The following is a 20337-nucleotide window of genomic DNA, read 5'->3' as shown; positions in this document are numbered from 1 at the left end:
GTTTTCTTTCGAGGCGCGCCAGAAAATCGTCCGGTCGTGACTTTGTATGATTTCTTTTTATTTTCTTCTGTCTTTTTTCTTCACCCTCGACGACCTTATTGTTCGATGAGTTGTTTTTAAATTTACATCGACTCATTCGTATGTACTGTCAGAGTCTGAATGCCGGCACAAACAACGTATACTGTCCCTATATCCGTTTCCATTAATTGATTCCCGCGTGCGTATCGATTTAAAATAAACTCTCGTCGCAAACACGCGAGAAAGAATGATCGGCAGAGAGTAACGTTTCGAAAGAGATATCGTTTCAATGGAAATAAACGGTAAACTTACATTAATGTCGATTGATGAACTTATAATTTCTGTGAGGTCTCTATATTTTCGATTTACTCGGAAACGAATAATGAAACTCGATTCATTACTCTGAGAACTTTATATCAACAACAATTAACAGTGTGTACCATAGTGAAATATATTAAATTCAGATATTTTGTATGCCAACTGCTAATTAGTATGTTATACATTGAAATATGTTTAATGTTTTCTAATTTAAAAAATTAATTAAAAAATTAAGGCTTAACGTAGTTACTCGTTTCTTTTCTAATTCTCCTCTAGTTTGCAAAATGGTTAAGACAAACTTAATCGTTTTTAATGCTCTTCAATTTATACTAAGTTCAAACATTTCAACCTTTATTGTCTTCATTTGTCATTTTTTTAAATGTAATATCTGCCCGTTGTTTCTAACTCGAAGGAACGACGATTTTGATGATTTTTAATGCTCTTGGATTATTCCTCGGCGCAAACGTTTCACTTTCCATTTTTTTCTCTATTTGTCATTCTATTTCGAGCTAATACCTGTCCCTCCTTCCGACAGTGCACTCGATATCTACACACGTGCGTGTTTGAAACGCTTGTCATGTGCAGATCTCGAATACGAACGTGCACCGCATTTTCCATACCGCGCGATCTAGAAAAAGTCCAGCAAGAAGTCTGACGATCCCTTGAAAACCTGGTGTGCAGGTCGGAATCACGTTCTTACACCTATGTATACCTAAGCCACTGGCATGCCACCCATTTTCTAGTTTATTCCTCAGTGTGGGTGACGAGAAAGGGTATCATCGATTGTTTGTGTTTTAATTCAACAGAATATAATTCTTTGAAAATGTCGGAGAGAAGAATTAAAAATATCAGTTTTTTGAAACACACATATTCATTTCTTTCGTACTGTGTGTTATATTTTGTTACGTTGGAATTTTCAAAATTATCAAAATCGGCAGTAAATTATTCTTTGATGTAGGATTTAAGGAAAGGAGTCATTGACTGTTTGCATTTTAGTTCAATGAAATATAATTGTTAGAAAATTCTGGAGAGAAGAATTGAAATATTGATTCCCTGAAATGACAAGTCAATTTCTTCCGTATTTTATTCCCTTCATAGGTATATAACAGTATGTTCTTTTAATATGGCACAATTTCTAAGGACTAACAGATAAAGTAATTATACACCAAAAGGGTAATGTGTTACCTTTCGGCGGTTTCGTAGAAAACTCAATAATATTCAAGAATTCCACAGCAATTTCAATTAATTAGAAGTAGATGCGAGCAATTGATATTAATCGGAATTGTTTTGTTTCTTAAGTTCCGCAGCCCAATGTATGATGTAAATTAGTTCTTGAAAGTTTATAGGATATTACGGTTTCAAAGCGATGGAAGTGGTCCTTAAGTAAATGAGTGTTTCATTGAAAATATTATTTTCTAATAGCAATGAAACAGTAATTAGCTATAATTAAAGGGCGCTGCAATTATAATATAGAATTTCATTTGCGGTTATAACGAGCTCAATAGTGTACGATATATGAATATTATCTGCTCGCCTGTATCATGTATCGATTAAAAACATTTTAAACCAATACTCCCTACTGAGTCCGACAGAACAGATACACAACTAATTATAATAAATACCTTTGTTTTTTCACAGTAATGTATTTATTCGTAAAATACTATTTTTCGAATTCAGGATAATATTAAGAATGTATTGTTACAGTATTGCAACAAATAATATTGTTACAATAATTACACTCCAGTGAAATCGAACATATTCTTTCAACGAGCACTACGTTTTCATAAGAAGTAATTCTACCAAACGCGCGGACATAGACAAAGTGATTCAAAGACTGTCATTACTCCATTCGGAAGTCAGGCTCACGATAACATTTGCACACAGGGAACGTCCTCAGAGACGCACTATATCATTGTCTAAGATCGCAAAATGTCTTACGAGAATTCCCCTTGTTCCCGTTTCCGCAAAGCCAATACTTACACGTTTCGCGGAGGGAACGTGCACAGATTGCAGTACACTCACTGCAGAAGTTATCACTCGCAGGTGTTCAAGCCCTTTTAGCACAACCGACTACTTAAATTATTTTCTTTTAAGACTTGCTCCTGTTTGCCTACCTACAGAAAATTCAATACTGTAATGTAGAAAAATAATGTAACTTTTGACATGTATTTTAATATTCAAGTACTTCGTTACTTTCGAATACAGCACAGAAATACGAACATCTGTCACAGTGTTAATGTTTGGGTTACGATTCTATACGAATAGTTCCGTCACCTTTAAATTGCAATTAATACTCGACTATCAGACATGGAAGTAATAAGTAATTAACATCGTGGAAAGGTACAAAGACCGAAATGCTTGTGGGAAAAGCGATGCTACGTGTCGACTTGACAGTACTACTCTCAAGAGTTGCTCTCGAGGGTTACTTCCAAAAGTAGAGCTCACTAGTGGAGTACAGACGTGAGAACTATTCTCGACATGTTATTTTCCAATAGATGTCACTTCTACTCTCGAGAGAATAAATCGGAGATGTCTACTCTCAATTTGACACAGGACTGAGAACTACTTCCGAGGATCATACTGGAATTACTTTCACGCGAAGACGGTACGCAAATTGCGCATTATCATGATTCCATAATCAATTATGCGATTCGAATGTCATTTGAATATTTATAGTAACATTAGCGATAGATGATTATTCTTCACCTATTGTTATTACAATTTATTTATTCTTATTAATGTGATATTTCAAAAATTCATCTTCTTAAGTTTTTTTTCTACGAGTTATTTGTATCTCTCCACGTACGTATTTTACACTTGTTTATTCCACCTCTATTTCTTTCCATGTCTTTGAATTCTCACGTTATCACAGCTGAATCTGTATATGAAATTCAAATTGCTATATAGGCATCATTGCATTTTCTTCGAGTTCGAGAGATATTTTGAACGTGATCTCTTTGCGAAACATCGAAGAAGAAATCAATTTCACTCGAAGGGATAACGCGCGACGATGTTGCATTCGCGTATCCTTTTACCGTTAGCTTCTTCCGCCCTTTTATTACACCGTAAAAAAATCGCTATTGATTTTACGAAATAATTGCAGGTAATTCGAGGAAAAGTCACGCGAAGATCATTCGTTTTATAACGGTGATGTTACTTCTTCAGGCAAATAAAAAGAAAAGAGATTGTTAATTTATTTATAATCTTGTCTCAGAACGTATTACTTTTCCTTGGGAATTCTGCCTCTTTCGGTTCACAATATACGATAATTAAGAAGACGATTTTTCTTCTTTTTATTAGCTGTGCTTCTTTTATATAACGGTCGACGGTTATCGATAGTTCGATAAGCGTGTCCGGCTATAATGCCACTTCTTTCCCGACACGGGATAGGTGATAACATAACAACGACAAAGCGTCGTTAAAATTTCTCTTTACAATGAATCAGCTTATGCAATCATTCTTCTGCACCGAAACATTGATTTGGTAACGCGACGAAAAAAAAAATGAAAGGGTGGATCATATTGGGTCAGGGTTTGCATAATATTCCTAAAATGTAACCCCGATCTGATTTCTATTCAACAAGGGAATTATGTATGCGCATGTTGTATAAAACGTGAGACGGATATACGCAAAAATACGAACGGACAGGTCCAGCCGTCTGCGATCTTTGACATTTCCTGTATCATAAATTGTTCTAAATCTTTTAACAGGACATTATATCTGCGCATTCGCAACATCTGAACTACGGAGTTTATCAATTAGTAAGTTGCTTCCTTCCGCTAACGATGTAATGTATATTCTGTACCTTTCGCCTCATTTATCTTTGATAAAAATCGTGGGTTCACGGGAAATATTCAAAATCAATGAGGAACGTTGTTAAAAATTGTAATTGAATAAACTTTTAGTCAACGAAACATATATTCTATTTAGAAATTTTATTTAAAATTCTATTTATAAAATAAAAATAAAATTCTATTTAAAATCCTATTTGTAAAATAAAATTCCAATTGTAAAGTAAAATTCTATTTATAAAATAAAATTCTATTTAAGATTCTGTTTGTAAAATAAACTTCCAATTGTAAAGTAAAATTCTATTTATAAAATAAAATTCTATTTAAAATAATAATGTTCTATTCAAAAAAGAAACCGGTTGTATAAATTGAAGCGAACAACCACTGACTAGGTTTCAAAATGTTCACCGTCTATTATTTAATTACAAATCGGTAGTTCCGAAGAGTAACTCCATTAATAAAGACTAAAAATCGATGACTCTAGATCTGCCAGGTGAAACGCGACGAAACACGGGGAGGGATGGGGAAGAAGCCGCGCTAAATTCAAGTCCACAAATCGGTGGTAGCCAATTGTAGTAGTAACAGACTGAACCAATTGCAGATTGCACTCGGACCGGGCAATAAGGTCATTCCGGTTCGCTTCATACCGATTGCTCTTCCATTCGCTTCAATATTAACTGCTGAACCCATTTCTGTTTTTCTCTCCTCGTACAATCCCGCCTTCTCATATCGAAACCGCTTTCCTTTTTTTTCTCCCCTTTCGTTGACCCGTCCGTCGGTCCGTTTCATCCAACGCCCCTTCCCTCGATCCCTCAGCTTCTCGTCGAATTCGTTCAATGGTTCTTTCGCTTGTCTTCATTTCGGCCTCCAATCCTCCGCCCCATCACGTGACGACCATTCAAATTCGAGTTAGCACAGAAGCTGTTACTTATGAGATTCTCGGCTAACCGAAAATTACTCGAAATTGCTCAACGTAGAATTACGATAGGAAACAACTTTTCCTAAAAACAATCTAAGAAGCAATACACTTAGAATATATTATATATTTTTTCATGTGCATTTTGTGTAATTCTGCACTTTCAAATTTTCTATTGTTTTTCGATCGGTTAATCCATCGGAGAAATTGTGACCGTCTTGCCCTGGATGCCAAAATTGATTTAAAAAACACCACAAATATTGCTTTACTTATTATAAATAATTCATTATTGTTTATTTACTTTTTCCTAACAGTTAATCTGAACTTGTTGCCCAAACTACGAAACATCTAGTAGCTGGCAATGAATGGGTTAAGCAGCCGACATATAGACTGTCATATTATTGATATCACAATGTACAAAATAAAAAATCGTAAAAATTAATTTCATTATTCAAATAACAACAGATCACTGCATAATTTTCAACTCTCCTAGTATCTGAAAAATCGATGTATAATTTGACTTTCTGTGGCAACAGTTCCTCGTACATTCGAAACTGCTTGTCTGCAAAGGGTACAAAGTACTAACTCTAATCAGCACCGGTAAAACTCACTATTCAAATCTCGACGCATCTGGAGCGACTGAAGCTAATTTAAGAAATCAATTAAAGTCGTCCTTGGCTATCGGCTGAACAGGGGAACAATGCGTCGAGAGACACGTTAAATTGTTTTTCAGTTCTCGCGCGGGACGAGCGAGATTTCCAGTTTTAATCGTCGGCCGATTTATTTCGAGCCGGCACCGTCCCCGGTGACGACGGTTGTGACTGGACTGTGCGGGTCTTCATGCAAATTCACAGTTTTACAGTGACTAATTGATGAAAACAGGAATTGGATGGAAGCTTCGGATAGACTATCCGGATGAAAGCTTTCGCTGAGGTAAAGAAGAATATTAAGTCTCCGTAGACCTTACTGAAATTTTTATTTTCAGCAGAGCACTTTGTTCGACAGTGTTTGTTATGAATACGTGAAAAGTCTCTGGAGACTCTTATTTGAAGAATAATACTTACAGTACTTTGAATACTATTATTTGAAGTTTCTAATAGAAATATCAGATTACTCCGAATATATTAACACTAACCGTACCGGAGATGTTCAAGTGACTGGAAACTAAAGTTAAACAAGTTGGATGATAAATTATTTTTCGTGGAAACAGAAATTAAAGGAAAGACAAGAATTGAAGAACTGAATGATCGGACAATATAAGAATTGATATAAAGTTAAATGAACGAAAAGAGAACGTAGAATGATTTTTATACTTGTCTTAAGAAATACATTCGGACGAACGGAAAATTGAATTGATCATAAACAGGAATTTATTTTTCAAAAATTCAGTTAAGGGTTAATGTCACTTTTCTCTTCTTCTAAGTTAGCTAGTTTTTTAGGCAGCGGAACAATCTGTGCGATGAAAATTAACCAGGTTTTGGGTACTAGAAACTAACACCAGTGATTACTATTGGAAGTAAAGATACTATTAGGTTAAGGAATAGTATATAAATTGAGCTCGGTTCAGTTTACCGTGGAATCAATAATTATTAAACTTAGCAGCTGCTATTCTTCGTAGTAATTATAATTGACTAACGCATCGGCACATACGGCGGAAGTTATTTCTGTATCAACCTAACATTTCATCAGCATGAGCTCCGCTCAATTCTTAGATCATCTGCGGCTAATTTTGTCCTCTAATTATTCTTAGTATCTTCATGACTGCACTGATTAATTCTATTTTATAAATGTAGATGCTGTTCTTCCTATTCTTGCGTACAGTTAAAATAAATATTTCAATCATTCAATATTCTAATACTCGTATTTTCTAACTTACAATATATAAATACAAAATACAAATCAAACGGTTATGTTTATGTCAAATATTGTATTCTTCAATTATTAACTTTGCAGTCTTCAAAATGGTAATATATCAATGGTAATATAAAACAAATGTTCTTCATAGAAAATTGTGAAATAGAGAAAAAGTGGGTATTGTGCTGTTTTATGTCCTATAAACCTTATTTCCAATTATTGGCTGGAATACCACGCAGAACTGCGTAGCATTGTGGCAAAGTCTGTAGCAGAGAATAATCTTAGCCTCCGATGTTCTATAAACCGTCCTTTCCTTCTCACACGATCCGAATTAGCTGTTGATAGAACGCATACCTTCATTGTCGACGGCACGTAGTCGCGACTATTGTTACAGTCGAATCGAAATCAATTGACCTCTTAAAGTTACCACAAGTCAGCCGTTGCTTTTCAAATTGAAACTTAATTCATAAAATTCCCAAATTCTATAATACAGATATTCAATCGACATCCTCTCGTAACAGATTCATAAGAATTAAATATTACTTACACCACACATTATCTCATAAACTTTTACAAAAAAATAATAAATTGTTTTACGAACTCACTACTACGATCTGTATCTTCCTCCAAAAATATCATTATTATCACTTTATGTTATATCGTTACAGATATAGCTATTTGATGTGATATCCTTTTCCGTCACGAAAAGTAACTAGGACTAGCGATTCATAAGAATTAATGATTATTTACACTAAACATTTCATATGATTCCCTCGTAACGAAGATCGTTGTCAAACGTGGCCGATTAAGATTTCATTTCACAGTTTATTAAGTCTGATCCGTATAAATTCTGTTAGCACGATGCGGTGGAGGCATTGTTCCCCGTGCGAAGACACGAAAGAAGACCTACCACTTTGAAATGACGTCACGTTGCCTAGGGAGATAGGGGAAACGTAAGGTTTTAAACCTCCCCGCAGATACTCCTAAGCGAACCGTTTTATTTCCGCGAAAGTTAACGAGCAGCACTTAACGTGGCTCGATATGCATCGTTACACGAACTTCGGCGGTTCTCCTGAAACCTAACCTACAAATCGCTATGAAAAAATCGCTGTCCCTTTTATTCCGCCCTTCACGTCTTCCCGGTTGACCGATGTTTTTTATTCGCCTTGTTTACCGGCAACAATTTTCGCGGCCAAGCGTCCCTCGCACAACACGGCCGAGGCAATTAGTTGAAATTTACGAGCTCGAAGCGCTCGACTTTTCGATGAGGACCCGAGTATATTTATCGTTCGAATTGCCACGGATATACAATTTCTTTGTTGTCCACCATGTTCTACGTGTAATCAATTTCAACCTTGAATCGGCGATACGCAACGATTAAATGCATCGCGGGTCACGTTCAAATCGTTTTCATACGGACAACCGGGAACGTCTCGTTTTCTCATAAAGCGTCGGTCCTTTTCGTTTCAATACCGCTGCGCGACAATAAATATCAATTAAAATACGGTGGGCGAGATCCTAGAAAAAGTTCTTTGCGCAACGATTAATTGAACGGGGAAAATGAAATTTCATTTTTCTATGATTTCGGTTGCGGGGCAAGTAAGTTTCGAAATTCGAGGGTTATCTTTCGGAAGGTAGCGTTCAAATCTTCGTTCTTAATTGCCGATTTTCGTTTATTCTCCGCGAACAGCGAATAATATTTTATCGTTCTGAAGGTTTACTATTATTAATACAGAGTGACCCAGATTCGGGTTGAAATATTTGATTGGTTGGTAAGGAGCTCGAATCGAACAAAAAATACCTTGTGACGCCATATCCGACCCTCTTCCATTTTGTAGGCATAACATGTATTTAAACTCTTTTGCCAACCTTTTAAAATACTACAACGTTCAGCTGGCATACAATTGTATGAGTACAAATAGCTGGATGTTAATGTGAAATAACGAAAGAACATCTTTTACATTGAAATGTTAGTCTACAAAAAAGATAATTAGGTTTTCTAACTCATTTTAGTCTTTTTTAACTTAGTCGGTAATGTGGACCATTAGAGGTCTATCGAAAATCTTATTTCTTCGTCACTTTTATAAGAATTGTTAATATTTATTGCAAAAGGATATGAAGATTTAGGGAAAGTGTCATTTATAGATTAAACTAAAGACTATAATGAACACCTGAGAATTTTTCTAGATTTTTTTAAAACTCGCTGCAATGAAAAATCAAGATTCACTATAAAGTACCATATTACGGTAATATGTTATAAAATACCATGTTAAGATAATATATTACAAAATATATAAATAAAATGTTACGATAATAAAAAACCATACTGCTAGACAAGGGTTAACTTTCGGATGACCAAATACCGGAAACCACGTGAACGTCCGCAATACGATTACGCTCGACGATATTTTATAAACGTGCCTCCGGTGGCATCGAGTTTAACTAATTTACGCGGACAGCGGAACGTTTACAACTTCTGGTGGATATTAGCTTTCGGAACGCATGATATGCGATGAAAGCGGCGTGGAAAACAGGCGTAACTGTATCAACAGTACGGGTCCGAAAGTTTCGATTCATAATTATCGTAGCCGTTAATTGCGGGTACGCAGCATTATGAAACGGTTAGAGACCGAAAATTGAAAATTCCATAATGCGCATTGATGGAGGAAATTGTGGAAGTAAACTGAACAAGCTGCGCCACACACGGCCGCGCGCGACGTGGGCATTAGTCTGAAAGCCGCGCGACGATCGATTTTCGAATTTGCGGTTTTTAGTTGAGTTAGTCGAATTTGCATCAGAAACGACGCCGGTATTCAGTGAGGATACACACTCTCCGGCATCCGCGGTCTCGCGTAACAGAGGGACTTGAAATTTTAGGGCCTGCCCCTCCGGAATTATTAATGGACACCAGTGACACAGCATTCGATACTTCCCAGTTGACTTCGTACAATTTTCTGTGTGGTTATCCGACTTGTTTGACTGTCTATGACTGAAGAGTATTTGTGAGAAATTTGTATTAAATTATTGTTGTAAATGTCAACGTCAAATTTTTTAGGAGGATCCTCTTTGACCGGTATTATTTCGCACTGTGATTGTCACAGTTCCTTTTGAACGAATATATTTTTATTGATGTAGATATTTGTTCATGTGATTCTATCAATAAGAAGAATAAGAACACTTTTCCATTTTGTTTGGAGAACGACAAAAACCTGTAGAATATACATGAATGTGACAGTAGTTGTTTCAGTAAATAGAGACAGTAAGCAATAGACAGACATCTTTTTTCAATCTTCTTTAACTTAGTTTCATTCAAATTATAGTTACATTTTTTCTAAGGGACTATGTTAAATTTAAAATAAAATTTAAAATGGAGTTCTAAATTTGATAATATATAAAAATAATTTTCAAATTTTTGTTTGATAAAATAACACTAGAATTTGAGGATGCATTTAATTCATTTAAAACTACACACGGGATTTAATATAACATTTTTCAGAGGAATGCCAAAATCTAATTTATCAGAATCATAACCCTCGAAGAATAAATTTCAGAGGATATAAATGTTACAGATTTGGAAGCTGTTATATTCAAGGAATGTCATACTTGTTGGATTTTAGTATTCAGATGTAAGTCGTATATCGTGACGGATTTTCAATATATTTGACAGAACAACGATAACATTAGTTACGCCGTACCACAGGTCGGTCAGGATGTTATTCATTCGAGCAGTAGTACACGACGTTTAATTTGAAAACGTTTCTCGCCGCGGCGCAGGCCATACATGCAGTTTGCGGGATCGATTTAAAGCCATGGAATGAACAATTTACGAGTGTGCACTTTTCCCTTGAATTTTGCATAGTTACGTCAGGAAGGATGCGCTATTTATATCCGCAGCTGCTGTTACATGCTCAACAGCCGAATACTCAGGGCCCGTGCTGAGTGATGTTCCATTGTTTTTGAAACAATCATTAATTTTAGATAAACGTTTATCTTTCCCGATCTCGCGCGTTTGCAATGAATTCCATTTCCGTATAGAACGCTGTGCGAAACGGCGCGTCTGTAAAAATTTCAAAAACAAACGAAAGTCGAAGAAAAATTGCGGAAGAGAACATTTAAATATTTGTCATTTGCAGAATAAATTGGCGAGTACGATTGCCAGCGTGACTCGCGATTCCCAACGCATGATGAAAGCATTCATGATTCGCCCTACAACCCTTTGGTACGTGAGTGCTCCCTATCGATTACTTTAACACATTCTACTTTCAATTTCTTTGTTATTCTTCGTTCCGTTTCTTCTTTTCACTGTGTTGTATTTTATTCGATGTATATTTAAATAAACTATTAATGTATATACACTTATATATATATATATAAATATCATGAAAATTTGAAACAATATTTGAAAGATATAACCGTTAGAATTTTCTAAATAATCCTACGAAAACAAACATTCTTATTCATTTACTTACATTACACATTCCTAAATTTTCTAAATTATTAAAACATTTTGTTTATATATTTGTTACATTATTATCTCAATAAAATAAAGGACGAATAAACAAAACGTTTCAACGATTCAGCAATCATATAATTCAAATAAGTGTATAAATAAAAATTTACCGTGACATTTCTTTCACAATGGACAGTGTTGGATTCCAGAAATATTGTTTTCAATTTCGTCGGGTCTAATGGTGCAAATTACAGACAATGCGGGTTGCATGATCGCGGCATGTTAGCCGAGCGGTTTCCCGACTTGTTATCGCGGAAAAGCAAGTGTAAAAGGAGAAAGGCAATCTGGACTACTCCGTGGGGATTCCCACCCGTTGGGATAGTCATTCTCCGTCAGAGAAAAAGGCGTAAACTGCGGCGCCGTCGAAGGCTTCCGCGACATCCGATTTCCCTGGTTATTTCTCTTCCATGGGTCCGCGATTTTCCTCGAGAAAATGATCCTTTTGCTGGCGAGATGCCGCTACAGAGAATGGTAATTTTCCTCGCGGCAACGCAACCAGAGGTAATAAAGTTTGGAGCGACATTTCTTCGGGCATCCAGAAAAACGCCTTAAGTCGCGTATTTTTCATACCGAGAGACACTTCAGTTTCAAAAGTTCCCGCGTTAATGTCACACGGAAAATTTCAATATTCCCATGGGTCTAATGTAAGAAGATAATACTTCGGTGCACCTTCTTTCAAACGAACTGTTCGCCGAACACAAATTCGATCGATTCGAACGAAATTATTCTCTTTCATTCTCTGATCACAGTTTTACAAACCAAATGAATTCGCTCTATATTCCAGTGGGAAGATTCTTTTTCCAATACGTTAAGAACGATCATTGTTTCTTTAGCGTCGTAATACTCATTGTCAGCTTTCATTGGCAAATTTATTAAGTGGCAATCAAGGATATTGCGAAATTGGCTACAGCTAGAACGAAAGAAACTCGCGGCAGTAAATTGGAAAGATGCAAATTTCCTTTGACCAATTACCGGGGGAATGTAATTAGAAAAGTTTCGAAATCTCTGTTGTAACACCGGTGAAATGTCGTTAATGAATTTTTCCTTGATAACGTGGCTCGCGGATGGAACACCGACGTCGGCCGAGATGATTCGACAGATTTTCACGAGTTGCCAGCCGTAAACATGCTTCCCCGAGCGTCGCAGTTGCATAATTTCTCTGTGAAACTTAGTGGATCTCTGGATACTCTCGCGACGATACATTAACACGTTGACACTTACGAGACACATTTGCAGCAAGGATAAAAAGGAATAATTATTAACACATTGTTAACCGGTCACGAATTAAGTCATGTTTGCACTTGCATTAGTCGTTTCAATCATTGAAATGCAATTATATAAAAGAAAACTGGTAACATGGGATAGCTTCTGCGTGAAATAGTCGGTCAACAGTGTGCTAATTACTTGGTATCATTATTCTTACGTTACATAGTTGTAGCATCTAGGATTTTAGCATCGTTTAGGATATTTTTAAGAAGCGTGAATGCGAGAATGAGTGTAAGCGAAAGGCATTAAAAGAGGAAAGCCTAACGGTCAAGGGAAAATGGTCCGCACAAAGTCGCAAGCCCAAGGTTTCCAGTTCGGCTTTGAAGGGGTGTGTTTGAGAATTTGTTGAAAGTCTGTGTGAGACGAATGATTGTGGGAGAGCATGATTTTTGGGTATGAATGTCGAAAAAAGAGTCTGTCCAGAGAAAGTCGTGTGTTGGCCTTCGTAACAGTAAGTTGTAGAATTGTATGTTGAGTTTAGGTGTGCGTGTAATTATTACTTAATTCATTATATTTAAATATTACCTGTTCTATTATTAATAAACATAGTTACTTGTTAGTTTTTTCTATATTCCCGTGTATTATTCCTGATCCATATACATACACTATACCGTTATCTAGTTGTTTACGCTACTGAACATTATTATTCGACATCAGTTATCTTACAAGTTATAATTATTTTCTTATTATTTGGAAGCTCCGGCCATCGGTGACAGCCGTAGCAGTCAACGTGCTAACACTAAAACTACTGGACGAGTCAAAATGGCCTATTCGTGATTTCTTCATTTTGCAATCATTAAAAAGACCTAGGTAATTATTCAAGAAATTGATTTAGCAATACGCAAACTGAATTATAACTCGATTGAATTCTTGATAGGTGCACTCTTCAAGTTTCCATAAAGGAATTTCAAAAAGTCAAGTTAACTGATCTTTAGTTTTAGTGTTAACGAGTTAGCTGTTGCGACTTCTTTGAAAAGCGTGTACTTAAAATATGTCGCGAAAAGTAAATTAACCACTAAGTTTGTTAGTATGACGAGTATACCCGTCGCAATAAGAAAATCGCCGTTTCTTTGTGACGAGTATACTCGTGAAAAACAGCTAACTGCTTAAGCGCGTTAAGAGGGCTCGAAGGCTTATAAATCGCTTTAAATACGGGCTCCGCCTATTGATCAGTCTATTCAATCGGAATTTACGATGCGCAGAACGGGCAGATCGCTGGAGACGCCGCCTGTCGTATCGAAATCACGGCCGGAGAATTTTCCGATTGTTTGCTTTCCTATGTGCCGTGCGAAGAGAGGACGTTTTGATTTTCGATTGGACGATTCTATTTGGTTTATAACCGCGAGAAAATATTGCTTTAATATCTTTCTTCCTACGTTGTTCTTAACGAATCCGTTATCGCCGGGCAATATTCGAAGTTGACATTTACGAAATAAGACGCTGAACGAAATCCTTCAACCTTTATCACTTCAAGAATATTATAGAATGATCTTCCCAGCCAACTCCAGACGCAATGATAATAAGATTTGCAAAATTATGACAGTGACATTGTCGGTTGGAGTGATACGGGTTAAATTCTTATCGGAATATTTAGGTAACTTTGTGACCTCTTAATGATTGGAGTTTTCGAAATTTAATAAGAGATTATTGGTAATTTACAATTCTTTATATATATTCCGTGTGATTGGAATAATAACTTCAGTATTTATTCTTCTGTATTCAATTTATATTCTTCCACCGTAAACTTTGAAATATGATTAAAAGCTTGTTATTTCAACCCCTTGTCATACAATATCGTATCAGACCCCCGATGAGCATTTCAAACGCAATTCAACAAATGTTACTGAATCGTTGTGGATTCAAATTGAACATTATCTTTCTGTTATCAATTATTATGCATTACAATAAAGTACACATAGAAACAGCCCAGAATTCTTCTTTTTCAGTGAATTAGACAAAGTTAAATCGATTACAGTTGAAATCATAGAACGAGGGGTTAAGCGATATAATGACTAAAATTATGCCATTAGACGGCATCCTCTCGACGGAAGTCGATCCTTCTATGCTCGGTGCAGAGTATCGATAAGCATCTTTTATTACTAACAAATGTTTGCGTGAGCGGTTCAGGAAACCAAAAAAAAAAAATAAATAAATAAACAGAACAATAAAAGAGAAGAAATACATATATACGCGCGATAGAACGGTAATTTCTACCTCCGTCGGAACAAAGCGGTGGAAACTCGTTTCGGGATCAAAAGCGATTGTACCGGTTGACTTATTGCGCGCACTAAATCGTCGCAGAACGCGTCGATTCTGCCAGGTCCGTAAGTATCGAGAGTAACATTACAAAGCGGGGAGAATCGGTGTCCTTTTTGGCGGACTGTTATGTACCGCGTGAGATGAATGCATCGTGTACGCGATTCAATTGCATTCTTCGTAGTACGTTGGATCCGTACGAGCGCGCGCGCCGGTTCCCTTCGTGTGTGTGTGTGCGTTCGCGCATGTACATGTGCATGTACAAGATACATATCTTTTGTAGGTGTCGTGTTTTCTGGGTCACCTTCTCCATTATCAAAGAATCCAGGTCTTACGGAGATATACGTATAGAACGAACGTAAACTCGTTTTAAACGGACTCCGGGAATTTTATTCTGGCCGCTTCGTAAGTAATTAAAAAGTGCTATATATCGCTTGTAAATTCAGTCTCATTGAGAGACCGACGGCGAAATAGGCAACGATAAATTAGAGAATTTCAGCCGGGTAAACGGAACCAAGGAGCGAACCCAGCAAGCGGCTATAATTTAAGAAGAAATGCGGACGCCACCGTGTAAACTGAGAGGATAACGCTCGAGATTAACAGGGATGCGAATAATTCATTATTAATGAACGGTTTTGCAGCATTCGTTGTACCGATATCCCCTATGGTTATGGAAAACGTCGTATTTTCTGTGTTACGCGTGACCATGGTTTCTAATCGCTACTGAGTTTCCTTGTTTTCGGTAATTTGGTTATTTCTGATCTGTTCGTTATTGGATTTCGTGCATGGTTTGCGTTTACACGTGTTGCATTGATTTGTATTTGATTTTTGTGTTCATTATAAATCGGTAATTTTTAGAATATTAGTTTAATTCTTATTATATTCGAACGAGTAATGTTGTCCACCTTTGTAACCCCCTAGTATCGAAAACTTTAAACATAAGGATTTTATAATTTTAACAATATTTTTCAACTCTAAAAATATTTTCTGTACTCTTACTATTATTCCTATTTTCCAATATTGGAATTGGAAAATTTTTATTCCCAGTTTTCTGTTCACGTTTGAAAAGAAAAAGTCACGCAAGGAAAGGAGGAATGTCAATACAGTTTACCCCCAATCTTCCTAAGGCTGATTGTGAAGGGCACACTTTCAATGAGAATAATGTAGTTTAGAGTCGGGGAAAAGGAAAAATGAAATATAAAATGTGAAAACTCTTTCGCTAGTCCTGCGCCATGTAACATTTTTATACTACACAGTTGTAAACTCAATTATCGAACAAAATGAAACCACGTTTTCCTTCCCTTATACATTGTCCTATGAACTTTGGCTATTAGCGTTCCAATCTATCTAAGACATATATATTAAAAACCTTACAATAAACAAAAGTTGATAAAACTTCTATTTTCCCACACATTCATTAAACAAAAACAATTTCCCCACTATATTCACACTTAATTAATAAAAGCAGAAATTAAAATTTGAATTCCCAACGAACCCAATACATATTTCTACCCTCACAGGATACTACTTTCAAGTCAATCGACAGAAAATAGAGCTTTCTCCATTACAATATCAAATTTCCAACACAAAGCCACAAATTTTCAGTTCTCCTCAGTTTCACAAAAGATTGAAAAATATTCGTTACATTCTCCACTGTCTTCTTAACACTTTCTAACTGACATAGACTGTCGGTTTCTGTCGGTTCCCTGATTCGTTAGAATTCATTAGAATTGTCCTAAGCATTTTCTACGCGATCATTGGCTCCACTTTTCGCTGAGCTTTAATCCGCGAATTTCGAACAAACTAATTCCGTGCAGCCCCTGCGTAAGCCTGACCCTTTATCGATTTCGCCAGTCCATATCTGGCTTAACTTCTTTCATCCCCCTGTGTATATTTTGCTCCGCTGTGTCCCGGGTCTCCCTCCGGCCGCGAGGTTTCGTTGAAACTGTTCTGACATCGGCGCACGTTGCCCGTGTGTTTCGTCGATATTTTAAAAATTCCTTCGCTGGGCCATCGCGAGAACCCAGGCCCGTATCCACTGTTTGATTCATTGTTGCGTTCCACGCGTTGCACGAGCTGTAACGTTGCAATTTTGCGGTTCGTTCTCTTGTTGCTCCCCCACCGGGGCGTAATCTCATGCTACACGTGTTCCACGGTATCGATTTCCGCAGCATTAACCTCCGCCTGTTTTTAAAGCACTGTCAACCACGTCTCTTCAGCGGCTTGAGCGCTACAAAATGCTTCGCAGAAATGCGCGCCGGTTTCCTTATTTCGCACTGGATTTGTAAGTAAACCGTCGCCTCGCCCTCCGGCCAATTCGGATCTAAATTCGGAGAACGACGTGTCGGGAAATGCGTACTGCTCGTTTCTGTGAATTGTCGCAAGAACGAAATGTGGAAAGAATTTCTTTTCTGGATTATTTAGACGTGCTGGCGCCGGTGCTGAGGAATAGTATCTTCGTAATGCATTATTCGGCTGCTTTCGGGGTAGTTGTTTGTGCTGAGAAATTTCTAGAGAAAGTATTTCAGATATTTAAATAAAATGTCGGATGCTGTACCGTTTGAATAAGAGAATATTTTGTGTATTAACCCTTTACGGTCGAATACTGTAATGGCGACTTCGAGCTTCGATATCGAAAATCGAAAACTGCGAATGAATAATTCAATTATTCAACTAACGAGAGAACTGACATGTGATTTTTTCTTTTAGTATTTAAGATTTCGTTGCATAATTCAGTTTTTTATTAAAATAAATGTTAGAAATTTAAGATAGTCTTATCCACAAAGAGTTAATAGAAAATTGTCAACTGTTAAGGGCTAAGTCATTTTATATATTAATCGAAGCCCAGAGTGAAATATTTTAATATTGTGTTGTCTGAGGGACAAAACTATAGAGCAAGGATTTATAATGTTTAACAGAGAAAGTTTATCTTTAGGGTGCGTATAATTATTCATATCTAACAGGGTATGTTATTTGATGTTCTAGATGTTTAGTAGGAATGAGATGTTAGAGGAAACCAACCTGTAATGTAAAGCACTTAATTAACGCTTAATTAGGGAAATGTAGATTGTTATATTTTGGTATTTTGTTAGAATAAAATTATAGTGTTATTTGTGATATTTTCTTGATTTGAATAATATCTATTTAGAGTAATCATCGATATACAACTAGATTCGAATTATTTTTCACAATCACCATTAATATGCATTATTTACCCAGGTATAGCGATCCATGTTTGCTTAAGCAACTAGTAGGTTCTGTACTAGCTCACGTTGCAGTTCAAGTAATGCGTCCTAGATATGCAAGTTCCTGCATATCAGATTGGTTTATTAATTAAAACCGACATCAAAGTGGTCACCTTAATCAACGCATAGTATTACACTTGATAAATTAGTCGTCCGCATTAATGAGTTGGCTTTCCGTGGTCCTTGTTCATTTCAATATGCATATCTGAACAGTAATTTATATAAAATATTGTAGTTTTTAGTTTAAATACCAAAGTTTATCGAGAATTACACATAATCGATTATTTCTTTACAGAATTAATATTTTGTAAATTTATATTCATACATAATATAACAACCCGTAAGTAAATTTTCTGTCATACAACGTATTTAATATTTTATACAAACGAAACGAATTGAACGCGAGATATTTAATTTAAAAGCTGTTTAAGCGACTGCCAGACTTTCTAGTAGGTCTAAAGTATCATTATGAGATGTTATTGACACGTTATTAGTAAAATGTTTCCATGCAGACGAGTAAACATATCAAGTTTATCTTCCCTCAAGGATTATTATTTCGCCTCTGTTTCCTATCATTTTCATTTAAAGAAACCGGTAATCGAAGTAGGGACAGAAATATTTTTCGAGGGGGGATGAAAGTAGATCACGTGAAACCGATATCTTTATTGATTTTCCATGACGTACATGTTAACGTGAAAATAAGACGACTGTTTCTGTCAGAGTTTATTTTGGATATTTGATCGAACGTATTCGACTCTGCCACATTTACTTGTCAACAACATGCTTACAATGAAAATCTATTTTCTCTCTAATTTCTGCCATTTTTATAATAGTCACTCGTTTAATGAATGGGTTAATTAAATAAATCTTCTGTCCTATGTAAATCGAGCAGATTTTAAATACTAATTGTATAAGAAATTCCGTGACACGTAACATGAAATTTTAAATTTCAAATTTAATTAAAAATTCTGCGTCTTCTTTCGTTCATATAATTTTATATCAATTCCTATATTGTCCTATTAATCAGTTTTCCAATTATTGTCCTCCCTTCTGTTCCTGTTTCCGCTAAGAAATATTTATCATCTAACTTGTTTACCTTTATTTTGTAGCTAGTTATTTAATGTTAAATAACAGACGAATAAATCGTTTGAAAAGTGGGGAAATGTTTTTAGCGATACGCAGTGAGGCTCGATTAATTTTCATTCAAAGGAGAAACGGGTAATTGGTGTCGTATACGCGACAATATTACATAATGTGTGTCGCGCTCATGGCGCATATGTTCCTTAAGTGCATGAAAAGTGGGAAACTTGATAAATACTGGGCTGTTCATTTACGTGCTGAAATTTCCTTGCATCGTGGGGACCGATTCTCGTTGCTTGGCATCGCATCAGTTTGGTGCGCGAGACAGCTTATTAATTACAACACAGTGACCTGAATTTACCTTTAATTATTACGAAGTTACCGCATATAAAGCGGCACTTGACTAAAGGCTTTTAGGAAAATTATTGGCGATTGCTTTAATATCCTTGCGAAATGAAAGGAACGTCGACTAAACGCATATTTCCACGCGTTGATCAAAGCATCGGCGAGCGCACAGACGAGCACAGACGCGCACAGATGCGCTCGCATCGCTTGTAATAATTGACGAAATGCACGCGAATAAAATTAGCTTACATTTTTCTGCTAATAGTAAATGTTTTCGAATAATATTTCAGTTACCCCTCTCGTCATCGATGTCATCTGTGCCATGTTTTATTATGATGAAAAATATTCCAATTTTTGCGATCGTTCCTTTGAGTCATCCGGTATGCAGCAGAACATACGAAGAGACTGAGGAAAGGTCAGCGAAACATTTCCGACACTAGAACTAACGGATGAATGAAAATTATTTATCTCAGGTTTTTTCATTTATTATTATTGAAAATACACGAATGCATTCTTGATGTCTTATTAAATAAATTAATAATGTATAGATTAAAATATATGTCAAATTAAATTTTAGTAAATTCATCTTTTTAGTTTTTAAAGGAAAATGTGGAACAGTCTATTTGATTACTCAGTCGTTCTAATGTTAATGGTGAGATATACTATACGAATATCTAATGATGGGGATTACTGACTCTAAACTTTAAAGCGTCCAGCAAAAGTATAGATGCTTGATAT

At 36.1% G+C, this 20337-nt stretch overlaps 1 protein-coding gene across 8 annotated transcripts in view; it reads left to right on the top strand.

Annotated features, from left to right (window-relative positions):
• Window positions 1-20337, top strand: part of LOC116427826 (1-phosphatidylinositol 4,5-bisphosphate phosphodiesterase epsilon-1) — a 115101-nt gene that overhangs the window by 20734 nt on the left and 74030 nt on the right. For 4 of the 8 annotated variants that reach the window (XM_076370970.1, XM_076370968.1, XM_076370969.1 and 1 more), the window contains exon 3: window positions 11031-11116. The exons of the other annotated variants lie outside the window; for them this stretch is intronic. The gene's annotated coding sequence lies outside the window, so the exon portion shown is untranslated. The remainder of the gene's footprint in view (window positions 1-11030; window positions 11117-20337) is intronic. 8 annotated transcript variants of the gene reach the window in all.

The sequence above is a fragment of the Nomia melanderi genome, chromosome 9 (genome assembly GCF_051020985.1).
Source record: "Nomia melanderi isolate GNS246 chromosome 9, iyNomMela1, whole genome shotgun sequence".
Classification (NCBI taxonomy): domain Eukaryota; kingdom Metazoa; phylum Arthropoda; class Insecta; order Hymenoptera; family Halictidae; genus Nomia; species Nomia melanderi.
Note: the sequence above shows the minus strand (reverse complement) of the source record. Positions and strands in the feature narration are given on the sequence as shown.